Below are 24994 nucleotides of genomic sequence, written 5' to 3' on the forward strand. Positions count from 1 at the left end.
TATTAAAAAAAATAGTACATTAAAGTATGATATTCGAAGAATATTGTATAAAATTTTCACGGAGAAATATTAAAAAATACGGCAATGGCAGTAATTATTCGGACGTGTCTCGGAAAATTGCGGTGCCCCTGATAACTTGGTGCTGGATCATCTGAAATCAAAAAATCAAAGTTCATTCGTTAGACAACAGTTTTCCCCGGGTAACGCTGGGTGGGTTTTTCGAAATTTCAATTTTTCACTTTTTTGGAACACTTTGAAGGGAAAATTAACCGCAAGTTTTCGCAAAGTCGGCTAATTTATCCCTTCAAAGTGTTCCAAAAAAGTGAAAAATTGAAATTTCGAAAAACCCTCCCAGCGTTACCCGGGGAAAACTGTTATCTAACGAATGAACTTTGATTTTTTGATTTCAGATGATCCAGCACCAAGTTATGAGCAATTCTACCTTTTTCCCAGACACGTCCGAATAATTGCTGCCATTGCCGTATTTTTTAATATTTCTCCGTGAAAATTTTATACAATATTCTTCGAACGTCATACTTTAATGTACCATTCGTTTTAATAAAGAGATTTTAACTGTGTCGTCACAAATAATTCACAAAAACATGCCTTATTTTTGTACGAATTAACCTTACCCCCCTCCCCCTTAAACGTATTGGGTTGGCAACTAGGTGATTACGAATTTTGTCATTAGATGATAATCAGATGGAACACGTATTATGATAAAAAGCATAGAGATTTTGCACGCGTTAAACCACATTTCACACACATATTAAAATACCGTTACATAATTCTACGGTTAATTATACGAAACGATAAGAACTAAGTTATAAAATTGTAAAATCAAGCTAACGAATTCAATTTCAAATTTACAACAATCGTACCTATGCTATTGATACATTTCACTTGTCAGAATAAGAACACCGTCATCGAATAAGGTTTCTTACCTTCGTACGGTTCTAAAATCGCAAACGAACGTATCTCGAAGAAATTGATGACGAGAGACGTCGATTACGGAGATGTGAATTAAGAGCCACGAGTGTCATTCATCCGGACCACTCGCGCGTGTGAAAAGTGGACCTGTGACGACGTTTGCACTTTAGAAACGACCTTTTCAGCGTTTAAACCGGAGCAGGGGCCGATTTGTACCGAAAGAAACGGGGATCCTGGCGCTTGTGCGCTAGTAGCGCGTTTCTTTTCCTTTTCTGGCGCGCGTGCACGCGCGTAATCACGTGAGTTACCCGTTTTGCGGGTCCGGTGTCAAATCTTCGTGGCGTGGGACCACGCACGCTTAAAAAGCCGTTTTCGGCCTCTCAGTGTCGTCGCGGAACGCTTACAAATTGCCCCGTTTAAACGGAGACAAGAAACGGGAGATTGAAACGAACCGTTTAGTGCTGAGTTTCGGAATTTTTCTGAATTAACGAAAATTAACGTTTCTCTGCGAATGAACGTAATTCGCAGTAACCAGAGAGAATTTGTTTGTCGTCGAAGAAGTTTCGAAATTGGATCGGACAAGAGACTATTTACTTCTTTTATGTCTTTGATGAATCGACGATGAAAGAAAAGAGATAGAACTCGGAGAAGAAAGTTTCCTCGGAATTTTACAAACAATCAGATTTAATACGATTTCAGTTAGGCTTTGAATCGATGGCGATACAAATTTTAGTGCAAAGATCCCCGTAACTTGAATAATTTTGACGCTGTTTTGAGTAACATTTTCTTTTCTGAACACTACCCTTTTGCCGATCCAACGTGATAAATTGATAAGAAGATGATTAATAAGAAGTTTCTGGAACGTGGAAAAGAATGTTTTGCCGCAATCTCGTAGGAAATAAAATTCGATACGGTTCACGGTTGAAATGGTTAAAAATTGTTGCTGAAACAAGGCCGAGGTAGATCGGACTGGAATTTGCAACATGAAAGTAGCTAAAATTTGATTCCAATGCAGGTGATACAGAATTTGAAGAAACGCGAACGTCTCAAGTGAATCTCAAACTCTCGATAAGAATTTTTCGCCTTTGTAATCCGATCTAATGTCGTCGAATTTCGATATAAAAATTGACAGAAACGAAACAAGTGAAAGAGCGTGAAGTTAAACGAAGTTTCCCGTACGTTTCAAAGAAAATGAAAAATATCTCGATAGAAAGGATCCAGCTACATTTTCATTTTACTCGCGAGCACAATTTGCCAAAAGTCATACGCTCGTCTTGCATTCCGCGAAACGAGCGTAACTTTGTGACCTGGACCAGCCGATTACCGCGAAACTTTATCGTTTTAATCTGCCGGGATCAACCGCTAGTTCAAATAAGATTACCGTCTTATCTGACCGCGTTAACAGAAACGTGGATGACAATAATATATGTACCAGTTGCTACGACACCTTTCCGACTCGCGTAATAGACAAACGCGAAGATAAAAGAAGTTTAATGTCGGCGTGACTCATTTTTGGAATTAGTTAGGCAGCAGTGTTTAGATTGTGTGGGTATCGTAACTGTGCAAATTGCTAACTCACGCGAGGCGTACAACATTCGTAGAACGTTTTCCTTCAATTCCCATGAAATACGGAAATACGCGATATTTATGTGTATCGAACATTTCTGATAACATCGATAACACGTTTGAATGAAAACTATTTTAATTACTAAAAACTTTGGAATATTTGTAAATATTTCTCTGGACAATATAGAGCATTTACAAGGAGGCGTGTTCAAATTTTCTCAAGCTATTCGCAAGCTATTCGCTGTCATTGTAACGATATCATCGTGCGAAGTTACTTACTCGTGTACCTTTGTTCCTTAAGGGGTTATTCTGGTCTAGAAATTTGAAAAAGTCGAATTTTTTTTCATATTTCCAAAATTTAGACATTCAAGAGTATGCCCTTAAAAGGATTTTCCAAAATTGCAATTATTTTATGAGTTACAGTCATTTTTGTGACGCGGCATCTGCTTCGGTCCGACCGGAACCAAAACTTTAAACTTTTCTCGAAACTACTTTTTTCGAGTTGGCGTGCACGATATCTCGAGTTCTAATGAACCGATTTATTTTAAATTTGGTCTGAATATTCCTTATATACTCCTCTATCGTCCGGAACACGCTCAGCTCAAAATCTTTAATATTACTATTTTTTAAACGTTCGGAATTGTCAAAAAAACGTGCGAAATGAGAAATTTGTTTTCGAACGGCCGTCATTCTGTGAAAAAATGTTGTATTGACTTTTCCAAGGTTCAGACGATAGCGGCATCCATACTAATTAAGAATCTGTTCGCATTTTTTGTTTCGGATGACCAGAAGGGTTGATATCGTGCACGCCACGACACCCCATTTTTTTGGCGGCACCCACTTTGCCAGCTCATAACTTTTAAAAATATTGAGTTTTTTTTCAGTGAATTTTTTACGTAATCTCGAAATGTCAATAAACAAATACTAAAAAGAGGGATAGCAAAAATATTTTTTGTTTCGCTCGTACAGTGATTCAAAAATCGCCCGAAATTCATGCCTCTAGACCAGAATACCCCTTTAAAACAAACAAAATTCCGATCGCGGTGAGACGACAAAAGAAACGAAGGATATTTGCAAATTTTCAAGTCCTTGTTCTCGTTCAACCCACGGGAAGATCGGCGACTTTCTACTTTAAAATACCAATAAAATATTCTCTAGAGAACGGAGAAAAAAGAAAGAAGAAAGAAAAATGGAAAATGACGAGAAGACGGAAACGCGAATTTAATTTAAACCACAGAGGCACGAGCCTCTCGGTTTCTATCTCGTACAGTTACAACACACGAGTAGGGTAAAAAAACACGAGCTCCATTTTAAGCGACCACAAAACTGTTTTTCCGTCTCTTGCATGCTCGAAACGAGGAATCGTTGCCTTTCGACGTGGTTTAATCGCGAATTCTCGAGGATCGATGCGAGCTGTGTCACGGATACCGAAGACAGAAAGAAAGAGAGAAAGAGAGCGGAATGAACGATCCACGGATAAATCAGACAGCCGTGTTTTCTTTTCCGTGACGGAAGGTAAGCTCGTATCCCCAAAACGCTCCACTTCCACTTAATTTCCACTCGAACGAATATTTCTCGTTTCTCTGTTATATACTCTCGACTTATTCAACCATATATCGTTATATCAGCGTACCGCTAACCGTGGAAATGTTTTGAAGAAACGATAGATCGAAGGGAGCGAAGATATTGCTCCGACTCTGATAAGATCGTCTTTCAATTGGAAACTTCTGTAATTATGAAATTAAAAATTGATAGCGAAGATAAATCAGATTCGCGCGGATAGTTTCGCTTCTTGTAAACGTACGTATAACGTAGCTTGTTTGTAACAAAAATGCAAGTGTGTGGATACAGAAAAATAAGAAGAAATTATTATTACAATTAGAATTATTATAATTAAAATTATGATTAGAAAGAAGAAAAAAAAAAAAGAAAAAATTACCTAGACATATTTTAGAAGATAATTTATGCAATCGATAAATGGAATTATAAGAATCCTTTTTTTCTTTTCTTTTTTTTTGTATTATTGAATTTCTATCGCATCTTTTTCGCGTCTTTTTATATTAGAAATTTCGATTTGTCGATCGCTGTAACGCGGAACTGCTCGCTTTCGATCATTTCCATCGCGTTAGTCTCCCTCTCTCCTTCTCTGTATCTTACGATGAAACTACCAGTGCGTTTTCGGAGCTAGTGATTTCCTCTTATCGCGCGATCGACGGCGTAACGCGCCTTCACCGATTCCAATTCTAAAGAACGTAACCGCTCGCTTCCTCGTCTCTCGAGGCTTTCCTGGTTCCTCACCAGCTAGCTACCCATCCTGTTCTTCTCTCGTAACATCAAACGATCTCTTTGAACGTTAACGTCGATACGCTCAAGTTCGATAAGCAAATTATACCGGAACAGCTTAATTAAGATACCGCGTCTCGATAGAGCAAGAAGCGACACAAGTTGCAATTTGAAAAAGAAAGGACGACGAGAGTGAAGAAACCGTTGAATGCTGACGTCTCAATGGATACTCCACTCTTTTCCTCGCGCGTATTCCGATCACGTTTCCTTCAAATTAATTGTTTAGCTCGTGGCTTTTTTCCTCTATCGTTGCGATTATACCGTCCGATAAAGGAGTAGCTATTTTTTTTATTAAAAATCGCTAAGACCAAAGACGCACGGCTAATTGGAACACGGTAAATCTAAAAATGAAATTAAGACGGAGGAACAAAATAAAATACAAACCTTGCGAAAGACAAAATTAACCATTTAGCCTGTTTTACCTACTACAGCTAAATTAATTACTTGTTTAATTGCCACCTACGCAAATTAATGGGTGGAAACGTTGTAGCGTGTTCTTCGACGATCGATCGATTACGTTGTAGCTGTAATTATCGATAAAGACGTGCACAAAGGCGTCGTTGTACGCTACGTACTATGACACTGAGTAAAACTGGCAAGATTTTCTCGCGAAAACATCAAAGCGTCGCGACGCGAACAGCTCAGCGAGGATTACGAGGCGCGAGCATCGTATCCGCCTTGGCGTTTTAACACACGTAAACATGTTCCAACGTATATAAACACATATGCAAGAGAAGCGTGTAACCGGCTATCTCGGCTGGCTGGCCGCCGGTTTCTCCCGCGCTAATTAGCAAAAGTTCGCCGTGCAATAAACGCGTCTAGTTTTACGTAACCCAGCTGGACAAACCTGGCGGATTGCGAGCGAGCGAGCGTACGATCTACGGAAATAAATGGCGATATAGCGTAGAGAAGAGGAAGAGAGACGAGTTACGTCTGCGTGTCTCGGTGAAGTTGCTACGACACAAGCGACGAGATAGAAACTGTGTTGAAACGAGACATTTTTTCTTGCGTCTTTTTAATCTTCAAGATCGAACTTTTAAGGAGCGTCGTTGATCGGTGATTTTGTTTTCCAATTCTTTTTAAATTTTAAAATTGATTTTCTACGCGGCGAAGATCGAAGGCAATTTTGGAATTTCTCCATTGTTTGTCAGTTTCAAGATTGTTTTTTTTTTTTTTAGGAAGCACGGTGGTTCGAATTGTGGTGGTTCGAACTTTGAATTCCGAACAAAATTTTCAATAGAATTCTTAGTCGTTCGGATCCTAACGCTTACGTCTCGAGCAAAGTATGTGCGAACAACATTGAACACGAACCGAAGGGATCAGGTTCACATTTTGTCACCTGGCGAACATTGAATGTTAAATTTGCAATTTTACATTGTAAATTAGGAAAACGCAATGAAATACCCGCTTGTCGAAATTCAGCCTTATAAATCCTAAATATCCGACTCTCCCAACTTTCGAGCCTTAAATGGTGAATTCCAATTTTTCTATTCTCAAACGCCGCGCAAAATTCCCAACTATACAAATTCCAAACGCTTTCCAGCCATCGAATTTCCAACTTTCAATCCGTCGAACGTTCAATCGTAGTAAAATCCGTCTTTCAAATCTCCGACTCTGCACAAGATTGCCAACTATACGAATGCGAATACTTCGCAAACTCCAAATTCCCAGACTCGTAGATCTCCGAATTGCCAACCTCCGACACTTTGAAACTCCGAAACTTGCAAATTCACCTTCCAATTACCAAGTTTCCAACAGCGTCCAACCCACGCGAATACAAATCTCAACACGAATACTCGAAAATCTTGGTGCGTATGTCAGCGATGAACGTGACTCAAGCAACTTTCAGCAACCTCCATGTTTCTGCAGACGATCGCGAGAGATAATTTTCGCGAGACCACGTAAAAGCACGGTTACTTTGGCGAATCGTCGAGCAGATAATATCCGCGAACAGCGAGCACAGCCTCTCTCTTCCTGAATCGGCGTGGCGCGTTGCCATGGGCTCTCGCTTTCCGGACAGCCTCACCTCTCCGTTCACTGACCATTTATGCTCGACTAATTTTACTGGAAACACACACACAAAACGCCTCTCGATCTAGAGGAACCGGTCAGAAGAGACCGCGAATCTCTTGCGACGCAGGTCGATTTCGAAAAGTTCTCGCTTTCGAAAATCGCGATTTGAATCGTTGCTCTCCCCTCCTCCTCTTCTTCCTCTGTTATACTTGTTTGGTTGTAACGCAGACAATTTTCTGCATTTTCCGTGCAGAACGAATTATTAAGCGACGGGCCACGCGTAACGATTCGAGTTCACCCGCTTGGTAAACACGTTGTTGGCCGGTTCGATCGAAGATCGGTGAAAATTCCGTTTCGTAAGGAGCCTCTTTTCTGTTTCGAAAGGGGAGATCGGCTCTGATTATGAGCTGGTTCCTCGTGAACACTCGCGGAGATGTTGCCTTTTTTTTTCGTCCTTTTGATTTATTTCGTTTTATTTTGTTCGCCTTCTTGGTTTCCTGTGAACACTCGCAGAGATATCGTTTCTCTTTCGTTTTTTCTTTTTTTTTATATATATTATTTTAGAAGGATTTTTAATGATTCATACTTCAGTGAATCTTAAGAAGGATATACGTACGTGTTCATAGATATATGTACATATATTATCGTTCGTGATTGTTCGAACGATTTGGAAAGTCGATGCACGAATAATTAAAATTTCAGACACGTTCAGTCTTGTGAACATCTTGGTGAGATGTTCGTTTCTTTCGTTGGCTTTCCTTATTTGTTTTGTTTACTTCTTTTCCTTGATTCTGAACACCTGCTGAGATGTTGTTCGTTCCGCTTCTTTCCTCTTCTGCCTTTACTTTATTTCACCCAATTTTCTATAGTTTCTTGGTTTCTTGGTTGGCCTTTCCGATATCTTCTTTTATTTTATCTTAGCAGCATTTTTAATGATTCATACTTCATTGAATGCTAAGAAGGATACGTTTTTATATGTGTATATTGTCGTTCATAATTATTCGAACGACTTCAAAAGTCGATGGATAATGCATGAATAATTGGAATTTAAGACACGTCCAATCTTCCGAACACTTGGTCAGATGGTTGCTTTCTTTGATTACCTTCTTTCATTTTATTTCACTTTATTTCATTACGGTTTCCGACGATTCGTACTTCACCGAATCCTAAGAGCAACGCGTTCATACTCATCGATGCTCGTAATTATTCAAACGAATTCAAAAGTCGATGGATATTGCTCGACTAACTGAAATTTAAGACACGTCCAAGCTCCGATCGATAATACGATTTAAACAGTGTTCGTTGTGTTCCAACAGAGAATCTGATAATCACAAGAAATCCTTAGTTTTATCACAGAATTGATATTCGAGACAATATATGTCCAAATTCTTTAACGTAAGATTGAAACAAGCGAACATGCGGCTCGTCAACAGCAATTTCTTTCATATTTTGTTTAAACTCTTATTAGAAAAATACAATTCGGTCGAAAATGATTGAAATTTAATCGAATATCGATTTAAGAAGCTACAATTTTCACGTCCACTTTCCGCATCTCCCACGGCAAACTATATGTTGAAAATGGTTGATTTATCGTTTCACGCGTTCAAACACGACGATGCCATCGTAAACACAAGGTGCAACCGAGAGAAAATAGGATCAAATATATCGACTAAAAGATCATGGCTTTTGTTTAAAACTGTACTGAAAAGAAGCAAAGATAATTTTCTAAATGATAATAATAATGACTAGTTATCATCGAGTAATCGGACGTAATAATAATATACAGGGAAGCTTGTTTATACGGAGGATAAACAGGCGGATTGTTGAACTGAAGTTACTAAAAAAAGAAAATATCTGACTCGAATTACGAATCTGAGATTTATCTGATCAAATAGAGAGTCTTCGAAAGCGTTAAAATACCGGAAACTTTAGAATTAAACTAATACGAGCAGGTCGGGTCTTTATTTTTTAGTGATATGAGTTCGACAATCGAGTGATTACCATGTTCAACGTATACAGGTTTTACAGGTGTACAGGTACTTAACGATGTCTGGCTAAGAAAATCATTTTCTTCCTTTTGCTACATCTCTCGACAAGAACCATTTTCGTTTCGTTTGTTAAGTTCACATATTTTATCCTCTACATTTTAACGTTTAACTATTCGATAATCCACGATATACATAGAACCCCATCGTGGGATAAAATTGATGAAATGAGATTTCACGTCGACTACGATAAAATTGTCAATTTGTTTGAAATTATATCGTTGGGAAACAGTGCTCGTCCGAAATCTCGGCTATCTAAGCGTTGGACAAACGGGTGGAATTTCGGAGAGACAGGCGAACAGAAAATTAAAGCAAATAAAAAGCGATTAACGACGAAAAAGAAAGGAAACGGCGGAAAAGAAATAGAAAAGAAAGGAAGGAAAACGGGGAAAAAATATGGTTCGGTGTCGGATCGTTAGAGCGAGCGGTCCGGACAATGATAATTAAAAGTAATTAAGAACCGTGAAATGAATTTCGCAACCGCACTATTGCGGAAAGAAAGATAGTTACGAGGCGATCGAGCTATCTCCGGCTGTTTCCTCCTTTTCACGAGATACACGGCTTCGTTCCGTCGCTTTTATCGGAAGCATTTCGGCCCCAGCCCAGACAAATAAATAATCCACGCTCGTTCAATAATTCATGTTGCCTGTTAACGTGTATGAAGAACAGGACGATCGTCTGTGAGCCACCATCCGATCGTTTTTCGGTCTTCATCCACGTTGCGTGTCACATCATTTATTTGATGAGTAACGAGCTGCTTTCAAAACTCGATTTTTCTCCGCCTTTCACGGCTGCTTATCCCTCGATGTGAATTTTATTCGGATGTTGCGTCGCGTTCGACGATCGAGGAATGTGAGCTTCGTATGATTTGTGAACTCTGTTTTTCTGCTTCGATGTAGAAGATGTGGACGCGAGTTTTGTTCTTCTTCTGCTTTGAGTTAATTTCGTGTAAATCTCGAGAGGGAGAGAGGGAGAGAGACTTGAAGAAATCGAAGGAACTGGAGAGAAGGTTGAAGAGGATTTGCGTAAGAGATCGTGAGAAGTTGAAGATTTTAAAAGATTTGGAGATCGTAAGGGACGAGAAATATGTTTAAAAAGAGGTGGGAAACGCCTAGAAGTAGAATAAAAGTAGCAGAAATCGTTTAAAAGATAAATTGAATTCTAAGAAATCCTGAGAAGTCCAACAAAAGCCTGAGAAATAATAAAACAATTTATTGGCTTGTACAAAATTCTATTAGCTTGTCTGAGAAGTTTCCTTCGTTTTATGAGGAAATAATAGACGCACAACGTTTTTTCTTTTATATTATTTTCTCGAATTACGTACGATCCATTTCGTTCTGTTGAGATAAACACATTTCACAGACTTCGTTTCGCGTTTGTACGAAGGTGCACTGTCGTAAAAAACACGTTTGTGAAAGAAAGATACTTTTAGGACAGCCTGATACAAACTCTGGAAACGCCTAAGAGCATCAGAGAAAATTCTCTCGAAATCTAAACAATCGGTAACAATCATCTCGATTAGAAAATTTCGAAATCCTAGTGAATTATGCAAATTTTCCCAGAATCTAAGAAATTGTTAAAATGTCCTGTTAAAAATTTGAAGTCCCGACAATCCCTCGACAAAATCTCCTTAAAATCCTTCGATATGGACTTCGCTAATTAATAAAAAAAAAAAAAAAGAAAAGACCAATGAAAGCTGGACGTTCGAGTTGATTCGCTGACTTCCTATTTGTGATTCGACGATAAATTGATTTAATGAACTATATCTTCCTGTTGGAGTGGCCAGATATGAATAAAGAGGAGCAAAAACTGCTGGTAGTATCGTTGGTATCGAATTCGCAATCTCCACTTCCCTGTTTTTCATTCCAGTCGCACTTTCACCGATTTCATCTTGGCGAACTTTACATCAAGCTTGACGCAGATTCACCGATAACGATCACTAGACGCATTATACCTATGTTGAGCAAAGTTTAAAGAAAAAATTGCGTGATGCCGAGCCAGTGAATACGAATGGATGCAATTAACATCTGGAATATTTACATGTGCTGGCTCCTTGATACATTTCAGTGAATGTCTAATTGAAACTTAGAAAAAAAGAAAAAGGAAAGAAATTTACGGTAGTGCTGGCTAATTGCGATTAAATTGAGAATAACAGAATTTTCAGTTGTTAACATTGTAGAAATGAAATGTAGGATAAAGTAGTGAAGTAACAATTGGATTTTATTTTATTGTTGAGTCGAGCAAAGAGGCAGAATTTAGCGCAGAAGTAAAATCCGCAATAAAATAACCCAATTTTTCGGTTGTTTATTGAAATTATTAATCGACTTGAGATCGTTATTAATTGAATGTAAAATAACCAGACAACTGTGAAAACGATGTAAGAGACAGAGACGAAATATTCTGCTCGTTCTTTTATTGGAAAAATCAAAATTGTTAGATATAGTCATAGACTTGGCACGAAATGGGCGATAATTGAAGAGATAAATGTGTTAAGTATCTAATAAAAACACGAGATCCGTGATATTTAAAGATCATATATTTGCTAGAAAAGAAATATTTAAGCTACATACGTCGTTGCACGATTTGGTGATAAACATTCAACCCTAAAATGGAAAATTTATTCTTTGTGAATTTTCTTCTACTGCAAATATATCGCGTTCGAACAAATAAGCTCTGTCTGTGGTTTAACCTGCTTAACTTTCGTCCCATGGACGAATAAACGGAATTGAATTTCCACTATACGAAAAATGAAGAAATTTGAACTAACGAAATATTATTCGGTATTTCTTCATGCTTAAAATAGTTTCTACGGATATAGCGTATATCGTAGATATTTGTTCCATTATTTTGACATATATCAGATAGACGAAACTTTCTGATTCACCAAAATCATCAGGTGGATCCGATGGAAAATACGATAAAGCATGGAAAGCGTACGGAAAATCAGGTTCAGCAGACGCTATAAGGAAGCGATATTTCTTTCGTAGCTATTTTTAATGGAAACTGAAAAAGCTTACGTAATGATTCGTTACAGAAGAACAACAAGGAGCTGTTCATCGCGATGGTTTTTACCACGCGGACTTTGTCGGTGAAACTTCCTTCGGATTCGGAAGAAAAGAAAGTTCCTCATCCAGATACGGACACGATACTAAGCTAATCATTTATATTAGAAAAAAAAAAAAAAAAAAGAAAAGGTAGGATTCGGAAATAGATAAGAATAGAAAAATCATTTCCTATTTCATCGAGATTTTTATCTATTTCTCATTCAGGTTATTCAGGATATCGTATCGTTCGTTTGATTAAAATTTACTTTTGACGAACGTCTAACGAGATACTTCTTTTATTCATTTGGAATTTTATTTCATTCGATCTTCGTTTGAAGACTTCGATTTCGTAACTTCGTACCGTGTCGTCCTCTTAAGAAAAGAAATAAAGTTAATAAAAATTCGTCTCAACTCCGGCAACATTAACATATATTTTCTAATCTAATAGAATAGTTCTCGTCTATCAGTTATTAAAAATCTTTTAACGAACATCCACTCATCCTCTTCAATTTTACCAAATTTTATTTCAACCTTATAACGCGAACAAAATTTTTAACTGAAAAATGTTCCACATGGACGTTAAATTTGTCAAAGAACGTGTTAAGTTCTTTTCAATTTTATTCGTACGCTTAAGAGAAGAAATAAAATTAGCAAAAGTTCTATCTGATTTCGCCAACATTCGCATACATATTTTCAAATCTATAATACGATATTTCTCATACATGCGCTTTATTTAAAATCTTCAACGAACCTGCACCCGATTTTGCCAAGATTTATTTCGACCTTACAACGCAAACAAAATTTTCTTTATTTAAAAATGTTTAATATAGACCTTGAGTAATTCCCTTCATAAATTCTCCTCAATTTTACCGCCATTTACTTTCCAGTCCGCAATGATACGTCTTATTCAACGGCTTGAACAAGCCGTGAATTTTTGTTTGCTTTTGCCGTAGCATTTAAGTAAACGTTAACTTTCGACAATTTGTATTCGTAAAGGTATCAATTAGCGTCTTTAAGGACGATGATCGGAAGTCGAGGAGTGAGCACGTGCAAAATCCTACCTGCACCAGCTGCCACATTCCAATAACAACAGATACTTGATCACGAGGATTTTGAACAGGTTTTGGCAAGCGACATTTAACACGGGTCAGGAACCACACCGTGCATTCTGCTCGATCGTGTTCAATGATTAATTGGCGAAGAAACACATGTCGAATGTATCGACGTCGTTCGAAGAACGCTCATCTCAATTTCAATCGTGCACACGTGTTTCTACCGTTTTCTACAAACTTAGAAAATATTTAACGTATATATAGTAGTACAATTTTCCGACTATTGCAACTCGTGAAAATAATTTCTATAATTTCGATCTTTTTCTTCACTTTCCAGTGGTTTCCTGTGTAACGCAAAGATCTTCGTCTTTTACTTTATTGATATTCATTTACATTCAGTTTTGCATTCTGTGACGATAGAAAATTAATTGCGGATAATAAACTCGAATTGCACGGAAATATGAACGATCTTCCGATCGGAAAAGGAAACTGTCTGCTCTACAAAAATTGCAACGTGGCAAATTTCATCAGGACGACACAACGACGTGACGGAATTTTCAAAGGACCCTCCTTTTACAAAAATTCTCACGTTGAAAATATCGTCGCGAGGTGGTGAACTTTGGAAATGTTTCGTTCCTTTTGCTTAGAGAATAAAACTAGCTGCAGAGATTTATCGTAACACGAAGACGTTACGTTTTCTGTCTTCTTTCTTTTTAGCGGAAGACGACTCTGACGCGTAGGAAACGTTGCAAATTTCGTCGCGAGGTTGTAAGTTTTTTTAAACGCGACGACATTTCTCGAGAAGAAAAATAGGCCGAAAAAGTCTATTACAAGATGAGCACGTTATATGAAGAGAAAATGGAACTGGCGTGTTTCGTAAGAGTGCACAGCCGGGGTTACGATGCGACATGTTCATCTTGGAAGAAAACTAGAGCTATTAAACGAGTCTTGCTACACCCAACGCCATAAATCCCATAAAGCTTCCGTCTAGCTGAACGTTATAGCGTGCGCTATTTCTTTCGTCCAGTTGGACTTCCAGTTTTAGGTGGAAACGCCATTCGACTATAAAGAAACTTCATAGCCATGGGATCTTGTTGATGACGCCGTGAAAATGTCTGATCACAGCAGCAGATACGACCAGTATCCGCGGTTACGTGACTACTGGTACTGGCCTGTGAGAGGTGTTCGTATTCAAAACGCGCCTCAACGCTGCCTCTGCGCTTCAGTTTCCATACTCTATCGTTAATCCGAGCGACATTTTAACCAAATTTCCAATTCCTTAACTTTCCGCCTCGAAACGTGGGAATAAAACCAATTTTTGCCACGCGTGCAATTTATCAGCGTAACTTTACAAGCTAAAGACATTGGCTTGTCAACTAAGTGATTGCGGATTTGTCAATACCATCTAATGACAAAATCCGCAATCACTTAGTTTCCAACCCAAACAGATGAAGAAGATTTTATGTAATTTTGTAAGGGGAGGGGAAGGTATTATTTTGATTTCGTTAGTCGAATCTCCCAATTTTTCGAGATATGAACTTTACTTTTTTTTTTTTAGATTAAATTATTTATTATAATTTAATTATTTAATTGAATAATTTAATTATTAGATCGATTAAATTATTCAATTAAAAGGAAGCATTTTCTTTTAAATTGAGAAACGTAATTGTTTCATTCTTAGGAAATCAACAGGAAAAGATTCTGCGACGTTTTACAAAGGAAGCAGATATTAGATATTTAGATTTAGATATTTTATAGATAGGCTATAGGTGTGTGTAATGGCTAAATCAGTTGGCGTCGATGTATGTGTACGCGTGTGTACAAGCATTATCTTCAACTGTTACCTGTTTCGACTTCCACAATTACGTATCGGATTAGGCGTGGTCTGGGTGTGCTTTGTCCGCTGCATCAGTCACTTTCGATCGAGTAAAGTGCGTCTTTGGAACGAGCGAACGGAATCTGCATTCTCGTCGTTGAATTATTTCTTAATTTATAATTATTATTTATAATTCACTGATATTTCGGTAGTAAAAATAAACAAAAATTGGTAGCGTTCACGGTGATGTTATTACGATGTGAATGAACGTTCCGTTCGAAGGTTTAGGTTCAAAGAGACTTCAACTTACGCGATCGCAAGCGGAGTGACGATCAATGTGGCTTTTGAAAATGCGAATTCAATCGAAGAAAATCTCAAATACGCGGCAAGCTGACTTGCCAATATGTCACACGTATCGCACAAATACTTCTATTTCATACGACTTATTATCTGAGCGCAGAATGAAATCGTGACAGGTCGTTTCATCATCGTTTAACTTATTTTTATTTTCGTTTCATTTCGCATAGAAATTGCATTAAATTCGCGGCACAGGTAAATTATTTTTTGAATTTCGCACGATTCTTTGTATCTTGTCAATCGTGGATCGTAATTTAGTCGCGTGTAAGCTGATATTTTTAAATCGCAAGTCGGCACAGAAAAATCTGCGAGACAACAGGTCAAGGTATTGAGTGACGTTTATGCAAAACACGTTGTTGACACAAACGAGACGAACGACATTGCGATAGGGTCGTAATCGTGATACGGCGAAAGAACGAGACTGAGATGGTGAATCGTGTGGCACGCGTAATCTCTGTAACGCTACACTTCTCTATTATCTGCACACTACCTGCGTTTTATCCGCGTTACATCCTGTATATATGTTATTACATTCGTACGAAGTATGTGTACACAGGATGTTCGTGATACATCCGCGTTGGAAACAACCGTGCGATTTAAAGAATCGAGTTCTCCTCCGGTGTTCGGGACGAAATAAAACTTTTATTTGATCGTCCAGTTCGCAGACAATTTACTGTGACTTTGTGCTATAATTTCGTTTCAATTGAAATTTGGATAAAAATCATTTATCGAATTAAAGTAATTAAGGGAAAATATCGTTGCATGGTATTATAAAATTGGATCGACTAACGAGGAACATTGTAAATTCGAGGCGCGACGACTCAAGAGGAATATCACACAGGGATTGTCAAAATGATATTTAAAGTATAATAAATTCGAGCGAAGATTTCAATATAAAGCAATTCCCGACGCGTATCTCGGATACGTACAACTTCTCTTAATAAAACTGCAGAAAATTACGATGCGGAAGAACGAAACGCGAATATCCGAATGTACTTTGGAAGAAGTTGCTTTATACTCGTTATATTCGTGTGTGAGATTAATTCTATTAGTATTTCGTATCGCACAAGATTATCTAAAAAAACATCTAATTTTCCAATTCAACGAAATACGATATATTAGATACATTACGTATATTATATTATTACATGTACATTAGGTTGCCTGAAAAGTTTCTTTTGTTTTATGAGGAAATAATAGACAATGTTTTTTGTTGTATATTAGTTTATTGAATTATGCGCGAAGATAATAATAGAGAATTCAATAAAATAATATAAAACAGAAATTGTTGTTGATCTATTATCACCTTATGAAACGAAAGAAACTTTCGGACAACCCAATACTATAAAAATATATTACACAAAAATTGACCAAAATCATATTTTCTGCCCTGAAGAATAAGAATAAGCCTATTCTTATATATCAACCTATAATAAATTTCAAAGTGTTTCTCCATACTTGTGGAATCTATATCAGAATAAGATTAAAAGTATTCGATTTTCGATCTAATCGAGATCAAATAAGATAAAAGAAACGAACAATTCTCTGTTTTGAAATAAAACTTCGTGAAACTACGTTTCCTATCCAGAACAGTAGAACGCGCGAATTACCTTATAATGTAATATCTTCTGATACAGAGAATTACGACTGATCACTGCGACGACCACACCAACTGCTCGTTCAGCAGCGTTATTTTTATTCTCTTCCTGCAACAATCTCGTTCAGTGAGATCAGCAGTCTCGAAGACATCCTATACACGAGCGAGCAGATCGAGCGATAAGACAAACAATCGCGAGATGGGACACCTCGTATCCTTTTTGTCGCTAACACCACGATGTACGTATCTTTCGCAAGAACAACGTGTCTATATTGTTTCGATGTGTTATCATTTAACACGGCGGTACACGCGTGCACACATCATCGCCAGGTACACACAGTGTCACACGTTGCCACGTGCTGAAATACTCAGCTGTTGAGTCTGTATACGCGTATATCCGATTCCTCTTGCACTTAGCCTTCTGTCCCTTCTTTTCGTCTTTTTCTTTCTCACTTCCCTGTCTTTTTTAATCTACCACGTTCGAGACTTTAGCGTAGTTTTACAAAAACTTCTTCGATCGATACGCACCTCGTGGTACTTTTGAAGATTATCATATATTATACAGGGTGGTTGGTAACTGGTGGTACAAGCGGAAAGGGGGGTGATTCTACGCGAAAAAAGAAGTCGAAAATATAGAATAAAAATTTTTCGCTTGAGGCTTTGTTTTCGAAAAAATCGACTTTGAATTTCCGCTCGGTACGCGTGCGGTACGAGCGAAAATTCAAAGTCGATTATAATTGATCTCATTGTAGATCGTTGTCTCGATGAAAAATTAAAAAAAAAAATTCATTCTATATTTTCGACTTCTCTGTTTGCGTAGAATCACCCCCTTTTTGCTGTTGTTGTGATCGAAGGAAAAGGGAAGAGGGGGAAAAAAATTATAACGAAACGCTATGTTCAGAGCAAAAATTGGTCAAATTTCTTTCATTTCTCACTTCACTCGATTTTCCTTTCGACGGAGGAAAAAAGGAAATGCGAAGAAGACCATCGAACGCTACATTTCTTCTAAAATTGACTCAACACAAATATTTTCCGGCCTAAACCGATTTTCTCTAATCTTTCTTTGCACTCGGTCTTCTCTAAAAATATACAGACAAAAGTATACAGTTAAAGGAGAAAGAGAGGAAACGGGATATAATCGTGAAACATGGTATTTACCAAAGAAAAATCACCGAATCCTGCGTAAACTATATGCAAATTGAAATCGTAAACGTGTAAAAATTTGAAAATTCTTGGAAATATCATACCATCGTTTCGTAATTGACGAAGTTACGAGTAGAGTACGGATATTTATGCAAATTCATATTTTTATACCGACAATGCTACTTTCGTAAACGCGATCTGAAGAGACAGTTCTCGTCGTTAAACATTACAAGTATTATACTTTGATTGTTTTACATATTTCTGCACATATTTCATATATCGTGTACATTACGCGTATTTCCATACCTTCAAATTTCCCACGAATATGAAAATTCACGGTCTAATCGTAATTTCCTATATTTTTCATCTGTGTTCGTGAATTCAACAGACGCAGTTGATTTATTAAAATAGCAAAACGCGGCGTACGTTATTGTATTTTATGAAAAACGACGACGCACCGACCATCATCGTTACGAGTCGCTAATTAGATTTGTACAACAACGAAACGCATTGTTTTACGAAAAGCAGCAATCGACTGATTTAGACCATTAGAAATCTTCCCCGTGTAATTAAACATTTCTTAAGGACACGCAGATTACATCGTTCTATGAAAAATAGCAATGGACTGACACAGATCGTTACAAATCTGAGATGTAACTAAACTTCTCTAACGAAACACAGATTAACGCTACTTTACCAAAAAGTATCAACTAGCTTTCGACGCTATAAATCTCAAACGCAATTAAATTTCTGTAATAACAGAACGCCTTCAAAATTCCTGTAAAAACAAGATCATTCTACGAAACACATCAATGGTCTTCTGACTTGGCAGTCTCAAAGTGAAGATAATTAAACCTCTCTAACAAAAGCACAGATTCACGTCACATTTTGTAAAAGAACAGCGATGCACTCGACCAACGTCATGACGAATTTCGACTCTGCCTATAGAAGAAACATAACGGAAAAATAGAAGAAACATAGTGGAAAAATAGAAGAAACAACGTTTCTTGCGATCCTTTGGAGTTCCACGAGCGTCCAGCGGTATCTGCGCGTGTAACGGGACGCTTTTACACAATGGTAGTACGTTGTTGCTCGTGTAGAGGAGAGGAGGTGAAAACAAGGAGGGACAAGAGGGGTCAGAGGGTTAGGAAAAGCCGATTCAGAATCACCGAGCACGTTGTTAATGTAGATTGGCCGATTGCGGGGTCGATGAATCACGTGGTTTCCGGGCTGCGTGTCCGCACGCATATCGAGGCACGCGTTGACAGAACGCGGCTCTCGTGACTCATGTATTGCTCAGGATCCTGAATCTTCCAGCTGCGATTTGCACGAACAATCCCGGGACGAAATTTGTCTACCGTTGTTTTCTTCTTTCCGAACCGTTCGTCGTTAGGGCAACGATCACCCTCGTTTGATTCGCGATATTTTCTTCACGAATTTGCTACACGATTATACAAGAAATTGAAAGATTCGATGAAATGCTCGGAGAACGTGTTTACTTTGTAACACATAGTCGTATAACTTATTTTTTACTGTATTAGGTATTGTTCATCGAATACAATGCAACAGTATTATGTTAGATACGAAAGTATTCCATTTATAAAGATACACTTCGACCACGAATTTTCATTATATTCAACAGATATCTATAGATATATTTCATATGTGACTCGTGCAACGCGCTCGTTTATAGACGAGAGAAATTCCATTTTTCCGTAGCGAAGGAAATTCAAGAAATTCTCTCATAGTGCGAATTCCTCGCAAAAATAATTCCCAAAAATTCTGCGACTATTCCAATGAATACAAGAGGAAACAGTAATCGTTTGGAAAGTCCACTGCTAAATACTCTTCGCTCTAAAAGGACTGCGCTCTAATTACAAATATTTCCAAGTTATACTTCGACTTATTCTCTGTATCAAGTTATTTACTTGCCCGAAATTGCCTGTGCCGAATTGAAATTCTAACTTAAAATATTCCTCGTTCTCAGGTCCCCGAATTATATTCAGAATTGTCTCGTAAATAATAACAAAAATTTCCCAATGGACGAACCTTTGAATCGGAGGACTAAACGAGCGATACGTCGATAGTCCGGAGAAACGTGTCAAAGGTCGATGGAAGGACTTTGGTCACTTTGGACGCTGGTGGGAAATTGTTTCCAAGTGTCAGGATATCTGGAATCGATCGATGCCGTTATAAACGTGGAGGAAAAGCTACGAGCAAGAAGATTGTCAATTGATAATGTTGCTGGTGCGCGCGCGCGCGCGCACGTAGTTATCAACATCAAGTACGAGCGTCTTCGTAAACGATAAACAGAAATGGCTACAGTATAAACACGATGCGCCTTGGATACATAGTTTGATATTTAATTTTTTATTTCGTCCGCCGCTCTTCCCCGCTTCATCAATGAACTGCCGCGTGAAACGATCATCGATAAAAATGTGCTCGAGAAATGAGACGAGTATCGAACGCGTGACTCGATAGAGCAGAACACGTATTTCGTTTCTAATTTTTTCGAAAAGTAAACAGAGAAGTTACGAGATTGTTTGATTTCGATTTATCTGATCGATTCAGTGGAATTTTAACGGGGAAAGAAAATTGTACGCCTCGTACGGTAGATCGCGCGTACATTCAAATGAAAAACAAATATTATCTCTTCTGGATTGTTATCGAGAAACATTCTAATGGAATATAATCGAAGATTCAAGTCGATCCGATTCTCTGTTCTAGGTATTAATTTTCTCTTTGTCGATTAATTCTGTAGAAAATAATAAAACGAAGAATTTCTATCGTAGAATAATTAAATGCCATTCTGGAATCCTCGAAAACCTATGGTTTTCGAAGAATGAATTTTTGAAAATGCGGATCCTCTCGCAATTAAAGGGCTAACCAGATCGAGCAGCTGCGAAATTGTTTATCGATAGAATTTGAAACGAACCTTAGGCTCGATGGATTTATTTGCTGGTGATGGTTTTCGATCGATCTTTGAGCAAACTGTGGCAAACCTTGGCAATGATAAACCTTCTCGAACGTTATCTTTACTTGGGAACGTGTTGAGAAGACGCAGATAATAATTCAAAGCGCCGACTATGCGTTGAGATTTCAAAATGTGTACTTGTGTTGCATGATCCGAGCGTTAATTCATATTCATAATCATATTCGATGCATTCATATTTAATTCATATCCAGTTGATATTCAATTCATAGTCATGATCATGTTCAATGGTGTTGCGAGCAGAAATTTCCAATTCGTCGGTGAATCGTATTTCAGATACAAGTATCATCTAAGTATGCAGAATGAGGTGTAAACGAATAATGAATACGTAGTAGACAGGACGCGCGACACAACGAAACGATACTGATTCTTAACGAAGCCCCAAACATTTTTTACAATCTGCCACTACGTATGTATAACGTGTATACTTACACACGCGCATCGACACGATACAATGGCCGTTGTTATTATTATCTTCGCTATCGATATCACGCGACGAATCAATCCTAACGTAATTACATAATTCATTAACACAATGATCCAACGGCACAATTACAGTGACGTTTAGCATATAATAAGATAAACACGTTATACCTGACATAGCGATCTGAATAGCTACATACGTGCACTGGCAATAACGTCGAAAGAAAATTAATTTAACCCGTTAACGCACGACCAGCCAATCGTATTCCGCACCGATAAACACGCATCACGTTTTCGTATTTCTAAAGGCACTTGCTTTCTATCGGCTTCCATCTCGCGCTTTGCTTCTTATCGGACTATAAAAGCGCAAGATCGGAATTACAGCGTTAGAATTACAGACAATATATCGTTACATAGGCAGGAAACGATCGCGTTGAAAATAAGGTCGTGCATTTTTCAACGGTTATAGGAGATTGTACGTGAAGGGGTTAACAGCGTAAAGAAAATAGAAAGGAGGAAAAACAGGGACAAATTGTGGGAGAATTTTTTCGAAGGAAGACAAAAATCAGAATCAGAATGAACGTCACTCACCCATGGTGTCTTCGGTCGTCTCGCGAAGCTAACCTTTCCACCAGGTAACGAGGAAGAATCTCCGACGCCTCATACAACCGATCGTTCTCTGTTTGCCAATCGAATCAGCGGATCGATCGATTGCGCAGTTACTCGAACGGAATCGGCTCGCGTCTCTGCAACCAAAACAATTCCAACTGTGTCTCGCTGTCCTACTAATTCAGGTAATGAGACGGTAAACTGTATAAACGCCATTGTAAATATCGTTTCATAGTGGCGGTCGTTAATAACTCAATTTCGTGGTTCGTGTGAAATGAGTAAATAAAAAAAAAAAAAAGAAAAAAGAAGAAGAGAGATAAAAGAGACGTAAATGGCAGGAAGGAATAATTTCGATACTGTTAAACAACACGCGTCTGTTTGTTAATCGAACGAATCGGATTTTCGTTACTCGGTATCTTTATAGATTTGAAGAGAAGATATCGAATTATTTAAATCGAGGACTATTGACACTGTGTTATCTTCTCGTATTAAAATACAAACTCACGATTTTCATCATTTTCTCTGCATTATTATTATGCTATTATATATCTGATAATACTATCAGCATATTTCATTGCTCCTATGTAGATAAATATTATTTCGAAATTAATTATTAACACGTAATTTATTAACGTAAATGTATTTCTATTATTATATTCTTAAATATATCAGATTGCCCGAGAAGTGTCTTTTCACGTCTTTTACAACGACTCACTTTTATACAAACATGAAACCTAATCTATCGAACGTTGCGATCTTTATTTTGATAGAAGAAAATAGATAAAATAATATAAAACGAAAACTGTTGTGCATCCGCTATTTCCTTACAAAACCAAAGAAACGGACGACCTAATATATCACAGTATGATCCACAAGTTGTCAATAATTTCTACTATTCACGGAACAGCCAGTTCCAATAAATTATCGTGATATTCACGCGTCAGGAAATTAATAACAAATTACGTATATCCATAATAAAAAAATAAATTACCCTACGTGACGTTAATCGCTACTTTGCGCAAACAAAATAATTCCTAATCTTCCTTGTACTTACGTCGTTTACCCTTTCGACGTTATATGCTCACTCGCGGCAACGATTATCATCCACGCGTGTTTACTCTCGCGTTTAACAAAAATACAACGGTACCGTGTACAAACAACGGTATTAAGGGTTGAAAGAAGAAGAAACGATTGGAAGGCAATAGGAAAAAGAAGAAGGAATAACTGCATAAACGAACTGTCGCTAGTATTTCACCGTTATGTCAGACGCGAGAGAACGAGCAACATTCCTGGACCGTGTCCAGAAGCGATCTGAATTCCTCAGCAGAGAATTCCAACGAGACTGTCATTCGAGGGTCTCAAGGTGAACACACGGTGGATCGGCGATCTGCGTTTCGCGTATGAATGAATACCGGTCGATCCCCACGCTGTAGCTTCGCGGAATCACCCTTCGCTCGTGCTCCAGTTAACGATCGGGGGGACGGCCGATTCTTCCTTTCCTCGCAAGAAGGGACGACCCTCTTTTTTAGCGTTTCGCATGCAGGATATGCGTATTCAAACGCAACGGATTTTTCCAACGATCCTCTGTTTAACGCGTGCTTCGACGATTGGTGAAAGTTCGGCTGGCTGCGGTTGTGGCAGCGTTCGAGTTGCGCGAACATCGTTGCGGAGTAAAACTGGTGTTTGCGGAAAATAGAGGAAAGAGGCGCGTGAGAATGTCGAGAAGATACGAATTTAAGGGGAAACGTAGCGGAATTTCGCGCAAAGGGTAAGAGGACATTTTTGTATGAAAAATCACGTCACGTGCGCGCCACTCTGACTGGCAGCGGTTACGACGGTGTTCGAATCGCGCGGAAATCGCGTTGCAGAGTAAAACGTAAGGCGTTCGCGGAGCATCGAGGAAAGATAGAGTTATGGCGGAATGTTTAAGCTACGTTTAAATACGAACGTTTCAACGTGGATTCGAAGGAGAACGTAGAAGATTTGGGCGGGAGGAATGCGTAAAGAATCATGTTACGTACGCGTGACTTTGGCTGGCAGCGATTATCATAGCGTACATGTCGGACAAAAGTTATCGGAAAATAAGGCAAGTGCTTGTTTGCGGAATATGTATCGAAAAAAAATAGAGGTTTGACAGAATGTTGAAAAGGTAGACGAGAACGCGACAGAATTCCGTGGAATGAATAACAAATTTTTGCATAAAAGATCGTGTTACATATGCGCGACTTTGGCTGTCATCGATTATGATAGCGTACAAGTGGCGCAAGAATTATTGCTAAATAAGACAGGTATCTATTTGCGGAATATATATTAAGAAAAAATAGAGGTTTGACAGAATATTTAAAAGATAAGAATTTCAAGAAAAACGTAAGTTAGAACGAGACAGACGAGAGGATCGGATGCAAATATTTGCAAATATCGCAAAACGTCGATATCTATAGCCGAAAACGGTTCGCCGTGAGATCGTTTCATCGTGCAATTTCCTATAAATCGAACGCAGCATTCGCTCACAACGACTTTCCATCGGTACGCCGCCAATTTTTATTTATTTACGAAGAATTTGAAGATAGAAAAATTATAAAATACGTACGATAGAGAGAGAAAATCATATTAAAAGTATCCGAAATATAATACTCGCCATAGTAATTAACAGGTAAAGAAATTCTCTATCTAGATATAGAAACGCGAATTTGCATACGTATCTACTTACGAATGTCGCATGCTTGTGTTATAATAAAAGAAAAAAAAAAATATCCGACGTTGAAAAGTATCTGATGTTCGTAGGAAATCTCGTGTTTGGAGTATTTCAGGATATTTTTTTCTACATCACACACTAGATTACAAATACAGATTACAACTTACGTCGTAGAGGATCGAGTGAATTGAGAAAAAGAAGAAAATAGGACCGTCGAGGATCGAAATATTTCGAGAAATATCGTTGAATCTTTTCGTACTGTGTTCGATCGATGACTGACGCTATCGATTATACAAAATGTTACTTGTGCTAGGTATAGCATTTATCATATTTTACGTTGAATATTCCGTAAACATAAGCGAAACTTCA

At 38.0% G+C, this 24994-nt stretch overlaps 1 long non-coding RNA gene across 1 annotated transcript in view; it reads right to left on the bottom strand.

The window, feature by feature from the left end:
• The window catches only part of LOC117212553, a 77476-nt gene extending 54370 nt beyond the window's left edge, over nt 1–23106 (bottom strand). The window contains exons 1-2 of the long non-coding RNA XR_004488481.1: nt 22985–23106; nt 21913–22067 (exon numbers count right to left, since the gene is read on the bottom strand). This is a non-coding gene — a long non-coding RNA (uncharacterized LOC117212553). The remainder of the gene's footprint in view (nt 1–21912; nt 22068–22984) is intronic.
• Nucleotides 23107–24994: the final 1888 nt, after the last annotated feature.

Source organism: Bombus bifarius, unplaced genomic scaffold, assembly GCF_011952205.1.
Source record: "Bombus bifarius isolate JDL3187 unplaced genomic scaffold, Bbif_JDL3187 scf7180000008321, whole genome shotgun sequence".
Lineage (NCBI taxonomy): Eukaryota > Metazoa > Arthropoda > Insecta > Hymenoptera > Apidae > Bombus > Bombus bifarius.